The sequence below is a fragment of the Petaurus breviceps genome, unplaced genomic scaffold (genome assembly GCF_028583685.1).
Source record: "Petaurus breviceps papuanus isolate PSGF00001 unplaced genomic scaffold, PetGlider_PUasm1.0 90633, whole genome shotgun sequence".
Lineage (NCBI taxonomy): Eukaryota > Metazoa > Chordata > Mammalia > Diprotodontia > Petauridae > Petaurus > Petaurus breviceps.
In genome coordinates this window covers 1921971-1944653 of record NW_027187293.1, presented here as the reverse complement: position 1 = coordinate 1944653, position 22683 = coordinate 1921971, and the positions used below count along the sequence as shown (strand labels likewise).

Sequence of the window (22683 nt, the reverse complement as noted above, 5' to 3'; positions counted from 1 at the left end):
GAAATATAGTCAGTCTTTCACAATATATCCACTATGGAAATGTTTTGCATAGCTACACATGTACAACCTATATTGAATTGCTTATCTTCCCAGTAAGGGTGAGTGATGAGGGAAGAAGGGAAAGAATCTGGATTCAAAGTTCTAAAATAAAATGTTTAAGTATATATATATATATATATATATATATATATATATATATATATATATATATATATATATATTTCATGCAACTGGGAAATAAGATATACAGGCACTGGGTTATAGAGATCCATCTTGCCCTACTGGAAATTCAGAGGGGGTATGGGGGAGGATATAGGAGAGAGCAGATTGGTGGAGGGGTTATACAATGGGATTGCTGTTTTTGGGTGGTGGGTAGGGGAAAGAAGGGGAAAAATTTGTAACTCAAAATCTTGTGGAAATGAATGATGTAAACTAAAAATAAACATAAAATTTAATTGAAAAAAAAAGAAAAAGAGAGTAGACTCTATAAACTATAAATCAGTGACTGATCCTGGAAAAATTTAAGAACATGTTATTCAAAGGATGATTTATAAGCAATTAGAAAGGGAAGTAGTGATCAGGAAGAACCAAAGTGACCTCATCAAAGACAGATCATAACAGATTAATCTTCCTTTTTATCTTGAAGTATCACAGACTTGGAGATAGGGAGAAAGTTTAAAACAAATTATACCTGTATTTTAGCAAAACATTTGACAGTTTCTCCTGTATATCCTTGTGGACAAGATGGAGAGATATGCAGTAGGTGATAGTTCATTTAGGTGAAACTGAAATTGACCAAATCACATGCTGAAAGATGTGTAATTCATGAACCAATGACAATTTGATGAGAAGTCTTTGGTGGAATGACCCAGGGATTTTTTTTTACTTGGCTCTGTGATGCTCAACATTTTTGTTAATGACCCTAGATGAAAGCATAGATGACATGCTTAAAATATTTGCAGATAGATAGCTCCTCAGATTTTTGGTTAAAATACAGCTTTGCAGATGAAACACAATCTGGAGATTTTGAAAATCTGAAAATGATTCAGTAGTGTGATGAGGCTATCATCTGATTGAGATTCTCATGATCTCATACCTCTGTTGATGTAAAAGGAATGCTTGCTAATTGATCTCCCTCATTCCAGTTTTCCCCCTCTCCTATACATTCCAAATGCCATTATTTCACTAATATTGTTTATCTGATCACTAACACATACTTTCCACTTCAATGACCACCTCATTCCTCATACCCTCAACCTTATTTATGCTGTTTCTCTAATTGGTAATGCCCTTCACATTCTTCTTTGCTGTATCAAATCCTACCTATCCTTTCTTTCACTTCCTACCAGGAAGCCTTCCCAGAAAACATTTGCTTATCTTCAAATAGTTTCACTTTGCAAAACACATTTTGTCTTTTTCTCCTAGAGGCAACTAGGTAGTAGATTAGAGTACAGCATCTGGAGTCAGGAAGAACTGAGTTCAAATATGGCCTCAGACACTAACTAGCTATGTGACCACATGCAAGTCAACCTCTACCTGCCTCAACTTCCTCAACTGTAAAATGATAATAATAATAGCACCTTCCTCATAAAGTTGTTGTGAGGATCAAATGAGATAACACTGTAAAGCTCTAAGCACAGTATCGGGCACATAAAAGACAAAAAATGCTTAACACAGTTAAGCACTCAACAAATACATATGGAATTATGTTTTTTTCAATAAACTTAATTATTTAGACTTTGTACTTTTTCTCATTTAAAATCTTGATATTGATAGATAATCCATGGAATATAATGCCTGAGCTTTATCCTATAACCTTGTTTCCTCTGACCTGGTTGCTTTCCATTCTGGCAAGTTATTGGACTGTCTACAAGAAATAGTTAATCTCCCTTAAAATTCAACTTCATTTTTATTTGTACGTACATTAAGCAATCAAGTCAGAAAACAAAGGCTTAAAATAAATTTAGAAGCAAAAAATAATTGAATCCATAACATTTCTGGGGAGAAAAAGTTGGGCTTTTTGCTAAAAAGTATCTGCCATCTTAAAGTATTAGTTAAGCTAAGATTTAGAAAGGTCCTATTGATGAGGGACGGGATCCCAATAGGTTCAGCAGGAATTCTGATCTTATCTAAGACCAGAAAACCTTCAAGTTCTCAGGCTTAATTGGAGTGAGAGTTGTAGAAGTTTATTGTTACACTTCTATGAGAAGCGGGCAAGAGTCCTTTAGGGGACCTGCAAGTGAGAGGGGTACATGCTTTTACCTTTAAAGGGTAGGGCTGCCATTGTCAGGGCTGACCAGATGGGAGGGGCCTCAGTGCATAGACAAAGGTCAGAGCTGACCAAGAGGAGCATGTGAATAGATAGTTTAGATAAACTTTAGATTTGGGCCAGGTTGAAGGAGACAAAAGGCAAGGACAAAGGAGGGTGTGGGCCAGGCCTGAGAAGAAATGAAGAGATTAAGTAAGAACAAAAGGGGTCACAGGGTGTTGCCTAGTGTGGGATAGGGAGAAGGGGGAGAGCTCAAAGGTGGGAAAGGACAAATTGCAGTTACAACTTTACAAAACAAAGTGCAGTTACAAAGTCACAGACTGGTTTTACAAGTTGGTTTCACAAATTGACATAGACCCCAGGTACCCCATCACTATGAAAAAGGCACTCTACATTTTATATATACATGTGAATATGTATATGCACATATATATGTGTATACATGCATACATGGTATGTCCATATGTACATGTATAAAGACATTATAAAGACATATAAACATGTTTATATACAGCATATAATTCAATGGAAGTATATGCTAAGAGTGATTTTTAGGACACTTGAAAGAGGGGAAGATATCAAATTATTGGAAAAATTTCAGATGATATCACTACATAAAAAAATACAATCATGAGGATATCAATAATCAATGGCCTACATGTGAACTTTTTTGCATCTACAAATTCCTTTTAATAGCTGACATTTATACAATCACTAAAAGGCAGCTAGTTGGTACAGTGGATAGAGAGCTGGGCCCCAGGAGTAAGGAAGTCCTGAGTTCAAATCAGCTTCAGACACTTACTAGCTATGTGACCCTAGGCAAGTCACTTAACCCTGTTTGCCTCAGTTTCCTCATCCATAAAATGATCTGGAGAAGGAAGTGGCAAACCACTCCACTATCTTTGCCAAGAAAACCCCAAATGAGCTCATGAAAAGTGGACACAACTGAAATGATTGAACAACAATAGCAATATATAAATAAATCTTTAAATTAGCTATATTGATTCTTACAACAGACCTATGAGGTAGTGCTGTAAGGTATTATCCCTGTTTCATTGATTAAAATTACCTACACACATATCAAAAGAATTCATGAAAATATGGGAAGGGCCCCAGTAAAAGGGCAAATTCTAATGCTTTCAGGGTTTTGCTGGTGTTATACATATGAATATTTAAAAGGTGAGAAATGTGGTTAAACCTGTAGGAGAGACAATGACTTTGCCCCACTGGACTAAATTTCATCTAAGAGCTTTTCTTTCCTCTACCCAGTAATCTACATAAGAAAGCAGAAGGGATTTAGAGTTTTGAGCTATTTGGTAGCAATTGGGTGAAAAGCCTTTATATGGATAATTATAAGGTATAATGTAGCAGCATTCAAAGACTAAAAACTAGAGTTAAGCTTGAGCAGAATGAAGTCCCCATAGAGACCAGTGACAAGAGATTCAGTCCCCCCCAAAATGATAGAAGTGAGCCTCAAGGTACTAACATATGATGATATAGAGTGTCTGTTCTTTTGTTCTAAACAGGTTGTTGACTGTAACTATTACCTTTTGGAGAAAAGAAGTTACACAACTAAGATCCTGAAGGGAACAAGGTAGGATGTGCCAAAAGAGAAAAGGTCTTGAAAGGTAACCCTAGGGTTATTGCTGGTCCTATGGCTGAAGGTGGCTGTTTCTCTAAAATAGCTATAAACTCTCCAGCTTTTGAACTAAATGTTGTGGAGAGAGGAAGAAAAAGAACTATAATCTGGGACTCCAGCTAAAATCAGAAGCTAGACAAAAGAAAATCTCTCTAGTACCTGCACATCTGGTACATACAGGTATGTTCAGCAGAGGAATAGTATCTATGACTGACAAACACTGTACAACCTGAAGAACTATGAAGATTTCATGAGAAGACAGCAACAAGTTCTGAATTTTAGAGGAGTGCAGTTGTCTTTCCAATCATGTACCCTGGTTACCCTACATTTTTCTAGTCTTCCTACTGATGGTAATATATTGTTATAAGAGAATTTCCAGACCAGCTTTATTACCACCACTTGCTTAAGAAAAGGATGTCAGGATTCCCATGACTAGATGTAGCTCAGGTATTATAGTTAGTCTATAAATTCAAGATATATCCCCAGTGTTTACTGACCAGTTCATTATTTTACCTGATGAAGATCTCCTTCTGCTAATTCTTTGATATATAAATCATTGCCTTCACCTTATTCCCTCTGTAAAATTCCATTCTACCTTCATGCCTATGGGAACCAAAACCTGTATAATGTGGCTTAAGACCATCTCTTGGGGTCCGTTGATTTTTGTATACTAAGGGTCTATCCTCTGTACATATAATAAGCCAGTTCCTACATGTTTCTGCTGGTTGATAAGTATGACTGGCATCAGTACAATCCAATGCTTGGGTAATTTCAATCACAATAAACTTGCCATTGGTTAATAAGTAAAATGCATTAACACTAATTTTCTTACTGTGCCATTTTAGTAAACACTTTTGCTTTAAACTATATCCTCTGGATAACTTTTTAAATTTTAAACATTTTGACTTAAAGTTTAGAGTTCCAAATTCTTCTTCCCTCCCTCTACTTGCCTCTCCCTGAGATGGTAAGCAGATATAGGTTATATATGTGCAATTATGTAAAACATTTCCATATTAGTCATTTCGTACAAGATGACAAATAAAAGAAAAAAAGGAAAGATAGAAAATGAAAAGTGGCATACTTCATTCTGTATTCAAATAATATCAGTTCTTTCCCTGGAGGCAGATAGTATGCTTCATCATTAATCCTTTGGGATTGCCTTGGATCATCATATTGCTGAGAAAAACTAAGTCATTCAGAATTCTTCACTGAACAATATTGCTGTTACTGTGTACAATGTTCTGGTTTTATTCACTTCACTATGCATCAGTTCATGTAAGTCTTTCATTGTTTTTCTGAAAGCATTTTACTGGTCATTTCTTATAGCACAATAATATTCCATTACCATCATATACCACAGCATGTTTAACCATTGCCCAACTGATGGGCATCCCTTTGATTTCTAATTCTTAGCCACCATAAAAAGACCTGATACAAATATTTTGTACAAATAGGTCCTTTTCCCTTTTTTGGATGTCTTTGGGGTGCATATCTAGCAGTGGTATTGCTAGATCAAAGGGTATACAGAGTTTTGTAACCCTTCGGGCATAGTTCTGGATAACTATTAAGGTAATCACAACAGTGGGGTTTTGTGAGCTAGGGTATTTATTTCTGAAGGACCTATATAGCAAATTGGAAAGTGTCCCCAAGAACTACATAGGCTTTTATAAACAATAGTTATTTTTAGCAGATCACATGTTTATAATCACCTATTAAACTGAAAAGTACATAGCAAGATCTCACTATTTACTTTTACAATCTCTAAAAGCATTCTTTTTCATAGAACAAGTTATAGACTTAAAGACTTTCCTCTGGCTGAAGTTAGTAGATCTTTGGAGCTGAAGAGTTCTGAACTACAGTGAGTTATACCAATTGTGTGTCTGCATTAACATTGCTTTGCATCAATATTATGAGCCTCCAGGATCAGGAGACCCAAAATGTTACCTATGTAGGAAAGAACTCGCCCACTTCCTAAACAGTGCAATTGTACTATTGGGACTATGAGTACCCCTGACATTTCTAACCTAGGTAAGACTGGGAGACAAACCAGTAGAGTGCTATAACACTCAAGGAGTGAGGTGATAAGAGTCTGCACCAGGTGGTAGGAATGTCAGAGGAGAGAAGGGGGCATATATAAGAGATGTTATGAAGGTAGAATTAATATGACTTGTCAAACTGATTGTATGTGAGGAGGTGGGAGAGAGTGAGGAGTCAAGAATAACACCTACTGGGGTGGCCAGGTAGCACAGTGAGTAAGAGCACTGGCCCCAGAGTCGGGATGACCTGGGATGGAATCCAAGCTCAGACACTTAACACCCACCCAGAAACACCTGGCTGTGTAACCTTGAACAAGTTACTTAACCCCAGTTGCTTAGGGGTGGCCAGGTGGCACAGTGAGTAAGAGCACCAGCCCCAGAGTCCGGATGCCTGGGATCAATTCCATGCTCAGATACTTAGCATCACACCCAGAAATAACTGGCTGTGTAACCTTGAGCAAGTTACTTAACCCCAATTGCTTAAAAAAAAAAAAAGAATAACACCTACATTGCAAGCCTGAGTGTGAGAGAAATATTAATAATAAATATCTTTGGGAAATTCAGAAGCTTCCCCCTTTTCTAAATTCCTCATTTTTAAAAGTTCCATTTTCTTGAAGGACATTTCTGATAATAAGACTGCATTTACTCTCCTCATCTTGTCAGATCCCACCCAGCCTTGCAATGAATTTAATCTAGGGTGGGATAGCCCTACTCAAGTTTAGGGAGAGATGGATCTTTTTATATAGATAGCCCAAAGATGAGGGCAGTCTGAGTAGAGAAAGAATTTCTCTGTCCTTGGATTACTCTCAGCCCTTCACTGAAAAGGGAATATAAACTGTGAGCCCTGCCACCATGATTGTCTTTGGTCTAAGAGAGACAGTCAAATGACCATCCTTTTATTAATAACCCATTGGCTTTATAAATAAAATAATTAAATTATCCACAAACTATGTCTCTCGAAACTTTTTAAATGTCACAGTGATTGGAAAGAAGTACCCTCAACAATAATCAGAAAATTAGAATAAGAGGAGAGTTTGGGGGGAGGATGGAAATGAATTCAGCTTAGGACACATTGAGTATAAGATGTCTAAGTGACATCCAGTTCAAGATGTCCAATAGGAAGATATTAGAAATCTAATAATATTGTCAAGGAAATCAAGGGTCTATCTAAAACAAAAACTGATGCTAAAGCTAATATCCTCCTCTTGATTCTGCTTGATTCTGCTGGCCATCATACAATACCACAATTTTATTTTATTTCATTTTATTTTTGTGATTGGAAGTATCATAGCCATCTGTATCAGCAAGCACCCCAGCATACCAAGGGTAGCTGCCAACACAGGTTCTTAGATCTGCTTTTCTAAAGGAAAGCAACTCAAAATGAGTTAACAATCTTGCTTTAATCAAACATATGTCATTTACCTAGTTCAGGGGGAAAAGGTGAGCACTTCAGAGAATACAAACAAAATACAATCAAGTTACAAGCAGACAGAGAAACAGATTAGCAGACAGGGCTTTCAGCTGTCTGACCATTACATCCATACCTAGTCAGTTACCAGAGATGGAAGCACCAACATCTGGGTTTCCAAAGCCGGGGCTCAACAGCTGTCCAGAGCCTGGTTTGATCAAATCACACAACACTTCTCAAAGTGAGCCCCAAATCAAAATATCGCATCAAGGTATAAATAGCCTTCTCCTGGCTCAAAGAATGTTACAACCACTGCCCAATCAAAGAGCACCGAGGTGTGGGCATTCCTGAAAACCAAGCCTCCTGCCACAGGCTCCAGGTGCACTTAAGCCTATCAAAGGGCCTAGGGTGGGGTAGCTAGGTGGTGCAGTGAATAGAGCACCGGCCCTGGAGTCAGGAGGACTTGAGTTCAAATCTGGCCTCAGACACTTAACACAAAAACTAGCCCTGTGACCTTCGGCAAATCACTTAACCCCAATTGCTCTCCAAAAAGCAAAAAAATAAAATAAAAAAAAGGGCCTATGGGCTGGGAAGATCTTAAATTCCCATAACACTATCCATGGGCCAAATCAATGAATATTTAATAATCAACTACTATGTGCCTGGAACATAAGCTTTAACATGCTCTGTTTATAACCTGGGTCAGTCGGCCCCATCTTAGGTAGCCATGTGGTCTCCTACATCTGATTCTCTGCCATACTGGTACTGAATTTAGGGCAAACACCTGATGAGATACAGGCTCTGGGAACCCCCTTGAACACTGATTGAATCTTCCCATTTGATGAGGCTTTGCCTGAGGCCATAGGCCTTTCACTGTGGCTCTGCCCAAATCTTTAGCCCTCCTTGGTCCAGAAATTTCCCACCCTTGATCCTCCTGTTCCAACCTTGAACTGGACTAGCTCACCATTGTCTGTCAGCTCCAGATAGCTTCCAGCAACTTCCCACCCTTAATCATTCATTTACTGGAGTCTGACATCATTACCTCCTCCTGAAGACACTCCCCAAACTCATTACTGGAATCTGACCTCATCTGACTCCTCCTGAAGACCCTCCCCAAACTCCTCCTCTAGACCACCCCTAGATTCCTCCCATATAATGTGTATATAAGACCCCATCTTTCCTCCATGTTGTGTGAGAGTGCCATAGAATTTTCTAATACAAACCTTACAGATACTGAGGCTCCTTAAGAGTTTACCCAATATGGTGAACTTTTAATAAACTTTGCTTTTCTTTGGCTGAGAGAAGACTTGAATCGAATTCATTCGGCAGGACCCGGCATGTTGGTATTTTGGGGTCTCTAGTACTCCTAACCCTATACCTCATCATTTTATGGTGACCTCTTCAGAAATACTACAAACATTTAAAAATATGCCAATGTGGGAACTTATTTTGCTTGAGTGTGCATATTTGTTAAAAATGCTTTGTTTTTCTTTTTTTCCAGTGGGAGGAGTTGGGTTAAGAAACAGACAAAGATCCAAACAACAAAAGGAAGAAAAGAGGGTTGTTGTGATTTCTAGAAGGAAGACTAGAAAGAACTGTAGGCATACAGCTGGAAAGCTTTAAAAGTAGCATGTTAAATTTATTATGTATTTTAAAAACAAGCTGTATATAAAGAGACATCTGCAGTTTCATGTACAACCTTCTTTCTCTTCTATTATGTATATGGAAATGCCAATTTCATTTGGTGTTTAGGTTCCAAATTTTAAAAAGAAATTTTTACAAAAAAATTAAGATGAAATGCAAACAAACATCAAGTGCTGCTATTCAGTATATTGGTACTTATACCCTTTAATTCAGGGGTGCTTAACCATTTTTTCTGTCATGGATCCCTCTGGCAGACTGGTGAAGCCTATGGACCCCTTCTGAGAATAATTTTATTAAATACAAAAGATAAAATATACAGGATTACAAAAGAAATCAATTATCCTGAAATATAGTGATCAAAATATTTTTTAAAAAAAGGTCATGGATCCCATGTTAATAGCCCCTGCTTTCATGCTGCTATAAATCTACAGTTTTCACGGAGTTAAAAAAAAAAAAAACTATGTGAATGTTTTAACTTGAAAGTATTTTACAATTCAGGTGAGCATATTGAGAGATATTAGATTATTATTGTCTTTTTTACAGTTTTACTTTTTTATGCCTGCAAATGCTACTGAAACATGCAACTATTTGGATTTCATGTTTCCATATTCAATGTACTTTCTGTGAAGATAATTACTTTAATTGAATAAGGTCTTTTATACTTGCTAAAATCAAAGATTTAGAATGTTGTAGTGAGGTTACCCAGACAGCATATTCAAACCTGAGTTATATCATTTTATAATACACCATCTTACATTTGTATAGTGTTTTGTAGTTTACAAAATAACTTCCCACATCCATTATCTCATTATCTCTATCTTCATTTGTTTATACAAAGTAGAAATTCTTTCATAATGGAGGGAAGGGGCCTGTGGGTAGGCTCAGAGACAGTCTGAAGATAATGGTCACAGAGAAAAAATGTGGTCTACTCTATTCCCCAAAGAGTTGGAGAGCAACTTCTCCCATCTTCCCTCCCCAACTAGTGAGTTGAAAGTGAGGCCATGGAAATAAAGACCCTGTGTTAGTAGCCTGGGAGAGTGAATGAGGTTATACAGTGTGGGGCAGGCCAATGGAAGCATGAGACATGTTAAGTGCTTTTAAGGGGCCCCTGAACTTGTCTTTTTGAGTTGCCATATCTTCCAGGATCACTAGATCCAGAGCATTCCAGAGGCCCTTAATGTGTCAAGGACAAAGCTTCCCCTGAACTGATATAATTTGTGGTTGTATCCCAAGCTGGACTCCCTGTGTGTCCTTGGAGGCAAGACAGCAGCCAGCCAGTCTGTGCCAGGCTGCAATAATATGCTTGTACAGCTAGGGTCCTTTGCAGATAAACAGACCCTTCCATCTTCATAGTCTAGCAGTTCCTAAGGGAAAAGAATGAGGCTTTTGCCATCACCTTGCTCCTTCCCATGGGAAGTGGTCTTTTTTCCCCATCTTTGCAGTACTGTCCTCCCTCCCATGTCACACCCCTTCCAGGTATTCCAATTCCCCCTCCCCCCTCCCCCCACCCCCCCCCCCCACCTTTTGTCCTGCTATTATAAAAGTATAGACTTCTGTAAAGACTGAGAACCCTTTGGATTACACTCTCATGTTCAGTTCTCTTGTAATAAGTTTTCCCCAAATGTGATTGCATTATGATGACATTGTGTTGACTGACAGAGGGACTTTAGTCTATGGACCTCAGCTCAGATTACTTCACCCTACTCATAGCTCTGGATTTGTGTATAAATCTGAAGTGAGTTAAGGTTTGAGCTCAGCCTTTCACTCCTCAGGAATTAACTGCTTTATCTGCAATTTGCATTTCCTCAATAAGAAGGGAGAAGTCTTTCTGACTGCTGTCTATTCTAGCCAGAAGTATTTTCACTGAAAATATATTTGAAACACTTGACTTTATGTAAAAACCCTTGCTTTAAAATTGCTTTGTCCTCCCTTTCTTCCCTGCCTCATCCTTTCTTAATCAGGTTTTTACAGTTTTATTCAACCTCTGTAAGTGGAAGGTCCCTGGAGAAAATAAATTCAAGCTAGTCCCACCTGTGGCTTTTTCATAAAAAAAATTTTTTTTTTAAAAGCAGAGAAAGTAACATAGAGTACTTTGCCTACTTCACTTCTCTTAACTGACAGCTGGTGAGAGGCAAGACTTTATTAATTACATGTCTATTAATTAGTTACACTAATTAATCAATTGTGTAACTAATTACACAACTACTATATGACAAAGACCTTTGCAGGTACAATGAAGTAGTGAGGGGAGGAAAAAGGTATGTTCATTCCTTCAGGTCAGTGTTGACCTCTAGTGGCCTCAAAGAGTTAACTCAGCTTCCAAAGAGTTAATCTCTTTACCGGGTATTGAATGATTTGACCTATGGGAGTAGAATGAACAGCAAACTGGAGCTAGAATGGACCTTTAGAAATGATCCAGCCAACTTCCCTTATTTTTCAGGTGGGAAAACCCAGAGAGGTAAGTGAAGCACCCAAGGTCATACTAATCAGCAGAGCCCAGATTCTAGCAGGTATATTCTGACATTAGATGGCAGAGCTCAGATTTGATATAATCTGATTTCAGTTCCAAAGCTTTTTTCCCCACAGCTTCTGCATGAATACTTCCATAAGCAAGAAATTCACTCTACTTAAAAGCCTTTTCCATTCGAAGATGACACTAGTTGCCAGTAATCCTAATAATGCCATTAATCTTAATTCATCTTAATAATGAACCAAAATCTGCCTTTTTTTTTTAAAGCAATAGGGCTTAAGTAACATGCTCAAGGTTACACACCAGTTATTTCTGGGTGTGGTGCTAAGTATCTGAGCCCGGATTTGATCCCCAGGTCATCCTGACACTGGAGCTGGTGCTCTTACTCGCTGTGCTACCTGGCCGCCCCTAAAATCTGCCTTCTTATAACTCTAAACCATTGGTCCTAGTTCTACCTGTAGAGAATAACAACCATTTATAATGGTTGACATTTATTTAACAGAGCAAGTTTTACAAAAACATTACATTACAAAAACATATTCTCTGATTTGTTACTTAGCATCATCCCTATGAGGTACATAATAAAGGTATTATACTGTCCCCATTTTACAAAAGAGGAAACTCAGTCTGAAAGAAGTTAAATGACTTACCTGTGGTCACACAGTAAGTGTAGAAGGCAGAATGCCAGCTCAGGATTTTTCCAAATGCAAGCACAACACACTATCTACTTTATGACATTGTTTCTCAATAGTAGGTCATCTTATACAGGTCTTAGAAGACTCCAGACCCAGCATACTGTACAAAACAAAAGCAAAGAACAGGCTCCATCAAATGAATATTGAATTTAAAATAGCTGAATGGAAAAAGTACAAACAGTAAATTTCGTGATAGGAGCTCAGAGAAAGCACTGATATGTTACACTAAAAAGATAAAAACAGCACATTCTGACATGTAATATGTAGGTTGGTATGTAAAGGGACCCTGCCCCGCCCCAGGGGCGGAGAAGAAGACTAGTATAACCAGGAGCCCATATATGGTGATAAATGCTGTTGGGACTGATGATTGGGCGAGAAGGGTCGGGAAGGGCTATAAAGGCCCTAGGGTGGAAGTAGAGGGGAGACGCGAGACGCGAGGCGCGAGACGCGAGACGCGAGACGCGATGTAATCAGTGGAGAATAAACACCCCCCAAAAACTCCCTCCGCTCTCTGTCTGGTGATTGTTCCCCTCAAGGGGCCGGTGACGACCGAAGACCCGGATATGGGTAAGTAGAGGACCGTAGGGCTGGTGAGGATTCCACGGGCAGAGGGACCCCGGCATTGGTAGCCTGAGACAGAAGAAAATTATATAAAAATGGTTAAAAGTACATCACTTTAGTGCCCAAGGGTAATTTTTTTAAGGGCAATTGGGGTTAAGTAACTTGCCCAAAGTTACATGGCTAGTTTTGTGTGTGTGTGTGTGGGTGTTAAGTGTCTGAGGCCAGAACTGAACTCTGGTCCTCCTGACTCCAGGGCTGGCACTTTACTCACTGTGCCACCTAGCTGCCCTTTTGTTTTGTTTTAATAGACAAGTAGCACCAGAGTTCAAATCTAGCTTCAGACAATTACTAGCTATGTGATATATTGAATTGAAAATTCAATACCCTGTCCCGCATACATTTCATCTCAATAAGTAACAGCAAAAGAAAATACAATAAAGAACAAATTTTTCCCAGTCTTGCTTAATTTTGGTGCTTTCTCACTGAGACTACCCTAAATTTATTTATCATGTATATGCATATGCAAAAATACATGTATATGTGTATGTATATAAATATATGTGTATGTATATGTACATATGCATATTTCTGTGTATAGATATAGATAGATATATTTTGTTTGTACATAGTTGTTTGCATTTTGTCTCCTCTCTCAGTCTGAGTTTCTTTAAGAGTGGTGACTATTTTTTGACTTTCTTTGTATCTTCAGAACTTAGCATAGCATCTAGAATACAGTAGGCATTTAATAAATGCTACTTGACTGACTGAAGAAGAAATTATTTATGACTACACAGTAACTACAATAATTGAAACAAAAAGAACAATGAAACAAAATTCCATGATCATAACAACCAATCTCGGCCAGAAAAACAAACAATTTCCTTCCTTTTGTTAGTGGTTGGGGGAACTACAGGAGTAAAATGCTACCTGCCCTCAGATGTGATAGCCAGCTTGGCTTTCCTTGAGTATTTTTCATCTTAGATCTCACATGGGACAGCTAGGAAGAGCAGCACCGTCATAGAGGAGCTCGGAGCCTCCCACCATAAATAACCCTTCTGGAGAGCTGAAGCAGGTGTATCAAGTGTCACCATGCCAGAATAAGAAGTCATTGGGGCTTACCAAAACAAAAGCACAAAGCAACACAGATAATGTTAATTTGTGGTTTTCTAAGTCCATTTGAGTTTGCTAACACTGAACTAGAAGACTTCCAGGACTGTGGACTTGAAGACAAGACAAATGTCAAAATAGTGTCTCTCTCTGCACCTTAATTTCTCTATCTGTATAACAAAAGAGTTGGACTTGATGATATCTAAGGTCCCTTCCACCTCTAAATCTATGATGCCATAACGCTTTAATCCCTGCCACTTCATACTTTGGTACTCTTAGCCTTACCATCTACCTCGCTGCTTAAACTGCTCATATCCCTGGGTATAGCTATCTGATCTGTTGATGCACACTAAGGACCCCAGACTTTGCTTTCCCTTCTGTAACACCCATAAGTCTTCTAATTCTTTCCATTGGGCCTGAAATGGATCTTTATTATATGTGCTGGCTAAAGTGTAAGCTCCCCAGAACTGGAATTGTCTTGTGTTTTCTATTTGTGTCCCCAACTCTTAGCATAATCTGTGGCACATAATAAGCATTTAATAAATGTTTTAGCATTGATTCATTCATTCATTGTTACAAGGGAAAGTTCACTAGATAATAGTGGCAGGGGGTAGGGAAGGAGGTAGAATATATCCTGATATATACCCAAAAAAGGATATCAATACAAATTTACCCCCAAAAGATGCTATGGCAAATACAAATTTTGTTAATTAATGGCTATGTTATCTTTGTCAATCACTTTAGTCCTTTATATTGCCACACAATCTCTATCCACAGAGTGATATTCAGTGCCTCCTACACCCAGAATTTCCCCAACACAAAAGTTTCTGAAAAACAAAAACAAATCATATTCAAAAGAACACATAAACTTTCTCTGTACATGACAAAGTGGAGAGAAAAAGTAGCTATGTCAATCAATACAGCACCTCCTCTGTGCCAGGCACTGTGCTAAGAGATGAGGACACAAAATGAGGCAAAAGACAGTCCCTATTACCAAGGGGTTTACAGTCTAACACAATACATTTACATGTAGGGAGCCAAAAAAGCTTGATCTAGGACTCGGATAGAATCTTGAGAAGGTGGCTTCAAAGGACTCCCTGTGATGTGTCTTTTGAAGCAGGCTCCTGGATTCTCCTTTGTGATACAGTTGCAAAAGAGGTTACCTGAGTGGGGAGATCAAAGGCTCTGCCCTGCACTAAGATTCTAGCCAAAAGGTGTTAAATCCTTATTAGATTAGAGACATTTGTTACATCCGGGACATTTGATACATTACCTAAACCTCCTGTACTAATGGTGATAAGAAAACTAGTTACATTTTCTTTTGTCTCATTGCTCTATAAAAACTTTGTCCAAAGAATCAATAAAAGGAGTTCTATCTTGAACTACAACATGGCCTGGTTCATTCTCTATCACTTCCCTGATCACTCTTAGTGCTGGACATTAAGGGGCTCCTGGCACATACATAAACAAGTTATATACAGGATAAATAGGAAATAATTATCAGAGGGAAGGGGGAGAGATAAGAGATTAGGAAAGACTTTCTATAGAATAAGATGATTTAGTTGAGACTTGAAGGAAGCCAGGGAAACCAGTAGGTAGAAATGAGGATGGAGATAATTTCAGGCATAGGAGATAGCCAGAAAAAATGCCCAGGGATGAAAGAGGGAGTGTCTTGTCAATGGAACAGTAAGGAGGTCAGTATCACTAGATTGAAGAGTATGTGGTCAGGAGCAAGGGGTAAGACACCTGGGAAAGGGCTAGGTTATGAAAGGCTTTGAATACCAGGGAGAGGATTTTGTATTTGATCCTGGAGGCGAGACAGAGCCACTGGAATCTACTGAGTAAGGAGTGACATAGTCAGACCTGTACTTTAGGAAGATAATTTTGGTGGCTGGAGAATGGATTGGTATGGGCAAAGACTTGAGGCAGGCAGACCCACCAGCACGCTACTGTAATAGTCCATGACATGAGGTGACAGTGGTGACAGTATCAGAGGAGAGGCAGGGGAATATTCAAGAGATATTGCAAAGGTGAAACTAGAAGGCAAAAGATTATATGGGGGGGGGGGGGTGTGGCTAGGTGGTACAGTGAATAGAGCACAGGCCCTGGAGTCAGGAAGACCTGAGTTCAAATGCGGCCTCAGACACTTAACACAAAAACTAGCCGTGTGACCTTGGGCAGTCACTTAACCCCAATTGCCCTGCAAAAAGCAAAAAATTTTAAAAATTAAAAAAAATATATTGTATATGGGGGTGAGAGAAAGTGAGGAGTCCTAGGTTGCAAGCCCAAAGGGCTAGGAGGATGGTGTTGCCCTCTATAGCAACAGAGAAGGTAGGAGGGGAAGATGCAGGGGAAAGATGAGTTCTGTTTAGGATATGTTTAGTTTAAGATGTCTACTGGACATTTAGTTTGAGATGTCTGAGAGGTAGCTGAAGGTGTGAAATTAGAGGTCAGAAGAGAGGTTAGGGAAGAATAGGTAGATCTTAGAATCATCATCACAGAAAATAGAAACTAAATCCATGAGAGTTGCAACAGTATAGAGGGAAAAGAGAAGAGGGTCCAGGATAGAACCCTGAGGGACACCTATAGTTAGAGGCCTCCTCCAGCAAAGGAGATTAAGGAGTTGTCAGACAGGTAAGAAAACCCAGAGAAAGTGGTGGCATGGAAACCTAGAGAGAAGAGGGTATCAGGGAGGAGAAGGTGATCAACAGTGTCAGAAGCAGCAAAAAGGTCAAGAAAAATGATGACTGAGAAAAGGTTGCTGGATTTCACAACTATGAGATCGTTAATAACGTCGAAGAGAGAAGTTTCAGTGGAATGATAAGACCAGAAGCCACATTGTAAGAGGTTCAAGAAGAGAGAAAGTGGAGGCATTTACCATATCCCACTTTTTTGGAAAGGTTAGCTATGAAAGGCAGATGAGATATAGAAAGTGGGATCAAGTGAAGAGGGTTTGGTTTTTTTTCAGGATGGGGAAGACATGGGCATGTTTATAGACAGCTGAAAATGAGCCAGTGGATAGGGAGAGGAAGTTTAGTTTAGTTTAGGTTTTTTCTTTATTTGTTAGGGGGGACAGAGGTATACAACATTTAAAAAAGCAAAAAGAAAAGAACATCAATGGATCTTTTAAAGAGAATAAACATGGGAGATTAGAAGGTCCAGAAAGCAACTGAAAAATGAAGCATCTTTGGAGCTAAGGTAATAAATTGATTATATGTATTAATTTTTTTAAAAAAAGCTTTACACTGTAAGATTTGTAGTTTCATATATGATCCTCTCTTTATGTTCTTTATAAATTGAAGTATTCATATTCTTGGTGTTTATGAAGTTCAGAGTAATTAAAAAAGAAAGTAAATAGCTATTAATATACTGAGATGGTTCATAGTGAAACAGCTTGAGAGACCAGAAGAAAAGTTTTCAAATGACTAGAGGAAGAGAAAGGATGAACATTATTACTACCCTACAAATCCTCCTATTTGTTGTTTTGCTTTTTCTCTTTTAAACCAACTAGGCATGTTATGGAATCTTTGGACTAACTGTTTTCAGATTTTAGTATTGTACCACAAACCATGAATCTAACTCCCACCAAAAAAGGTCAGCCTCTATGAAATCTAGCTGTGCATAAGTAGGAATGTGAACAATGACCTAAAACCTTGATAATACTCTTCAAGTCCTTCATTCTGGGTTAAATACTAAGCAGCATAATGGCAGTTTGGAAAATGGTAAGGAAATTTTAAAAAATACTCAGTATTTTATATATATATATATATATATATATATATATATATATATATATACATGTGCATATACACAAAAAAAAAACGGATATAGATAGCTGCATGTTGCATATGTATATCTCTTAAATTCTCTCTACTTCTGTTTTCAGAATCTTTAAAATTGGGACAATAATTTATATTTACATAGTATTTTAAAATTTACAAAGCATGGGGCGGCCAGGTAGCACAGTGAGTAAGAGCACCGGCCCTAGTGTCGGGATGACCTGGGAATCAAATCTGGGCTCAGATACTTAGCATCACACCCAGAAATAACTGGCCGTGTAACCTTGAGCAAGTTACTTAACCCCAATTGCTTTAAAAAAAAATTTACAAAGCATTTTTTCATGCATTCTCTAATTTGAGTCTCGCAACAATACTGTGAAGTCATCAATGTAGCTATTAGCCCCATTTTACAGATCAAAAAGATGAGGCTTAGGAAAGGTAAAAGACTTGCTTTTAATCATGTATGGTCACACAGAGGGAAGAGCAATGGCAGAATTTGAATCCAGATTTTCTGATTGACCTCTGGGAGTTTAGGACATTTGACAACATTTTTTCTTCATTGTCTCCCTGGTAACTGCCCTACCTATATTGTAGAACTAATAAAACTAAAATGAAATCAATGATAAAGAAATGGGGGAGGAGGTTAAAAAGAGGTAAGAGAAAGACATTTGAAAAAAGAGAGAATAAAATGGTTACGTAAGCTATCATTATACAAATTTTTAAAAATATATTTCTATACATACATACATATATACATATGTGTATATAAAAATACTCTCTTCAACTATAACATATCAAAGAGCTAGATTAGCCCTAAAAGAAATATCTTTGATTTAGACTTAATGCATTAAACCTAAAACCCAATGTTCTTTTAGGACAATGAATTATCAACAAAAGGTGTTTATATGAGATATGAGAATGAAAAGAACTGACCTCAGATGTCTGGTAAACATATTTATTAGATTTTAAATGGTGGGATAAAAGATCTATTAGTCTTTTGTATTTTAAGAAGGTGCTTTTGGCAGGGTAATATCCCTGGTGGGAAATTTGGCTGAAAGACCAATCTGTGGTCAGGAATTCATTATAGGCAGATTTTAAGAGCTGCTACTTACTGAGGACTTGGCACTCTCTGCACAAGGACCTCTTAGCCTGATAGTCAATGTGACTCCTTTGTTTAAGCTAAGCCTCTCTACCTTGGATTTCTCCCCACTAAGCAGACTGTCTTTGGCCGCTGTGTTAGGATCACTGACATATTGATGTAAGTTTCATTGCTTTAGGTTGTATTTCACACAGCCCTTGAACTGTACCTTTCTGTCCAGCTGGTGAAGTATTGTTCTTCATCAGCTCCACACACTATAACTTCCTAGAGAATGGTGCATTTCATGCCCTCACATGAAGAGTATAATAAAGGATGATTATGGTAATTATGCCAGGCCTATGGCATGACTAAGCCCCCAAGCCCACAATTAAAGTTTCTGTGTCACCCTTTTACACTTACCGTAGTATGTAGATACCACTCTTGAGATTTTTCAAAATGTTAATGCTAGTCCAAGTAAGTTTGGACTCCATGGCCTATTATCTCTTTGATAGACCTTTCATTTAAGTTTATCTTTCTCTCATCCACATACCCTACTGCCTAAAATAATTGGTAATCACAAAGCAGGGCAATTAAATTAGATCCTATGGGTCATGATACATAGTCTTTATCATCCTTAGAATTTCTGAATTGTTTCCTAGCAAAAAAAGAATTTGTTCCCTGGTACAACTAGTCCCTGGGAAGTAGGGTAGACTGAAGTTCTTATACAAGGGTGAAATTTGGGAGCTATCAGCCTAACTGGTTACTATACCTTTAATCTATCTAGGATAGCCGCTGTGAACAAGGCTACTTTTTGTTTAAAACATCCTCCCTATTTCATGTTGGAGGAAAAAACTGCAGAGACATCTGGTTTTCTATTGTTTGCTACACTGGAAAGAATCCTAGATTATAGCTTTAGAATCATAGAATCAGAGTTCAGTATATCTGTCACCAAGCATTTATTAAGGACCTACTATGTACCAGGTGGGGCAGCTAGGTGACACAATGGATAGAATTTGGGCCTAGAGTAAGGAAGATCCAAGTTCAAATCTGACTTCAGATACTTACTGGCTATGTGACCCTGGGCAAGTCACTTGACCTTGTTTGCCTCAGTTTCCTCATCTATAAAATGAGCTGGAGAAAGAAATGGCAAACCACTCCAGTATCTCTACCAAGAAAATCCCAAATGAGGTCATGAAAAGTTGGAGACAACTGAAAAAAAATGAACAATAACATGTACCAGGTACATTGCTAAGCACTGGGGATAAAAATAAGGCAAAAATAAAAAAAAATAAAAGTTCTTGCTCTCAAGAAACTCACAGTCTAACGGAGGAGACAATATGCAAACAACTAAGTACAAACAAGTTATATACTTGATAAATTGGAAATAATAAAAGGAAGGCAACAGTATTAAGGGAGATTTAGGAAAGATTTCTTGATGGGATTTATCTGATTTAAGGAAGCCAAGGAGTATAGAAGACAGAAATGAGGAAGGAGAGAATTCCAGGAATGAGGAACAGGCAGTAAAAATACCCTGAAACAGGAGATGGCATGTCTTGTTCAAGGAACAGCAAGGAGCAAATGTCACTGGACTGGGGAGAGAGGGAGACCTAGAAAGGACACGGGCGGGGAGGGGCGGCCAGGTAGCACAGCGAGTAAGAGCACCGGCTCCAGTGTTGAGATAGACCTGGAGATCGAATCCCGGGCTCAGACACTTAGCAATCACCCAGAAACACCTGGCCGTGTAACCTTGAGCAAGTTACTTAACCCTGATTGCTTTAAAAAAAAAAAAGGGGGACACTGGAAAGTGGGAAGGAATGAGGCAACATCTGATCCTGGAAATGACAGGGGGCCAGTGTAGTTAACTGAACAGGTGGGTGAACCCATCAGACCTGAGCTTTAGGATGATCACTCACTCTGATAGCTGAGTGGAGCATGCACTTAGAGGGAAGACGGACTTGAGGCCAGACTTCAAATTTAGATCTTCTATTTACTACCTGTGTGACCTGGTTAAGTTGCTTAACCTGTTGGACCTCAGTTTTCACACCTGCTGAATTGGAAGTTTAGATCTTTAAAGTCCTTTCCAGCTCTAAATCCTATTATCCTACCGCCAATGAAACATTAGGAAGCTTTCCCACGTTCCAGATGAAATCACATTCATATAAGCTCTTAGTTGTCCCATTAATATGACTCAGCTCTGCACATACACTCAGGTCCCGAGACTGCGGGTAACAGAAGGTACAGTCTCAGTTTACCTTATAGAAAGAGAAGCAGCACAGCCTAGTGGATAGAAAACAGGGACTGCTGGATTCAAGTTCTGCCTCGACTGCATTTTTCCAAAACTGAGCTACTAAATTATAGATGGTTTAAATGTGCAGGCAGTATTCACAGATGTGCTGGAGCCAGCTCGAACCAGCGGCCAACTGTTCAATTTTCAAACAGTACAAATCAAGGTTTGATTTTGTTTTGTTGATTTTTGTTGAAAGTGTTAAAGAAAATACTGACAATGAGATTAAACTTAAATATGTGCCCTATGCATTTTTTCTGGAGAGCTTGTTGTTAAATCAGCGCGCGCACACTTCTAGATGGAGAAGTGGTGAATACAAAAATCCTTTTTGGGGGGTTTTGGTTTTTTGTTGTTGTTTTGCTTAAAAACAAAACAAAACAAAACAAAAAAAAACAACGAGCCGTCGTGGGCTTATCTTTTAAATACACCCACCTACATTCAGGTTTCATCTACTCTCCTGACCAGGATTTTCCGGAGGAACTACAACTACCAGAAGGCCCCGCGCAGCTGAAAACTACAATTCCCAGGAGGCCACTCGGGGTCTTTCAGGCACACAAATTTCCCCCACAGAGACTAAATAGTATCTCCTTCTAGCCGAAGTGAGATCTCCCCTGACTTCCTCCAAAGAGCCTAGGTCAATCAATAGAAATCTGATTCAGGTGGACAGGGACATAGAGGAGAGGAGATTGACAACAAAAAAGTGACTCACGGGAGGAGTACAGAGATACGTGCGCAGAAACTAGAAAATGATTAGCTGGCGGCGCCGGACGTCACTTCCGTTAGGGGTGGTGCCCCTTCTGTTCTTATACGCGCGTAAATTGAAAACTTGTCTTGGCGTTTTGGCGCCTACCTGTGAATCTCTTCTGGGCTGCGGCCCCAGCCTTGGCTCTGGTGCCGGGCCCCCGAAGGTGAGAGACGGGGGACGGAGCCACAAGCTCGAGGAGGGTCTGCCGGGTACCCGCGCGCTGGATCACTCTGGGGCGGGGGGCGAAGGCGGGGGCGGGTCCTGCCCGGGATGCCTCTTTGCTGGACTCTGGGCCTCGGGTTCGGGCCGGTGAGGACGTGTATAATTGCAGGCCCGGTGACCCCGTGCATAGAGCGCCAGACCTGTTGTCAGGAAGACCCGAGTCACAGCCTAGCTCTGTGACCCCAGGAAAATCACTTAGCCTCAGCCGGCCCTCCGGGTTGTGGGAGGCTAATGAGACACCACTCTTTACAAACCTTAGCTGTCTGAGGCCTAGCTGTTAATAGTAAATTCGCAGTGGTACCTTTTTCTGGCGTGTCCTAGCCTAATAATGTGCGATCATATAGTGGGGAGGAGAGAAAGCCCTCAATCAATCAAGCTGAGCGCTTGGATGCCTTAGCCAGAGGCATCGTGACCAGGAGGAAACATCGTGAGAATATAAATGTAAAATTAGATGTAATATATAATCTCAACATATATGTGAGATAAACTATGTTTGTGTGTATGTGTGAAGAGATAGCTATATATAAATTCCATTATGTATACATGTATATGCATATATACGTATACATGATGGAATTTATCACAACACTTATTTTGCAGCTGGTATACATGATGGAATTTATCACAACACTTATTTTGCAGCTGTAGAAGAGGCAGCCTGGCCCCAGAGCTCAGGAGGACCTGGTTCAGAGCCCATCTCTTGATACATACTCGATGGTTGACCTGGGCACGTGATTTCACTTTCC

At 39.1% G+C, this 22683-nt stretch overlaps 1 protein-coding gene and 1 long non-coding RNA gene across 2 annotated transcripts in view; one reads left to right on the top strand and one right to left on the bottom strand.

Annotated features, from left to right (window-relative positions):
* Positions 1-9011: 9011 nt before the first annotated feature.
* LOC138143245 (uncharacterized) lies at positions 9012-21751 on the bottom strand. Its single transcript, XR_011163644.1, has 3 exons — positions 21680-21751; positions 12117-12261; positions 9012-10360 (listed from the first exon to the last, which is right to left on the bottom strand). It is a non-coding gene; the product is annotated as an uncharacterized lncRNA (long non-coding RNA).
* The window catches only part of EXO1 (exonuclease 1), a 32595-nt gene continuing 31642 nt past the window's right edge, over positions 21731-22683 (top strand). The window contains exon 1 of the mRNA XM_069064476.1: positions 21731-21878. The gene's annotated coding sequence lies outside the window, so the exon portion shown is untranslated. The remainder of the gene's footprint in view (positions 21879-22683) is intronic.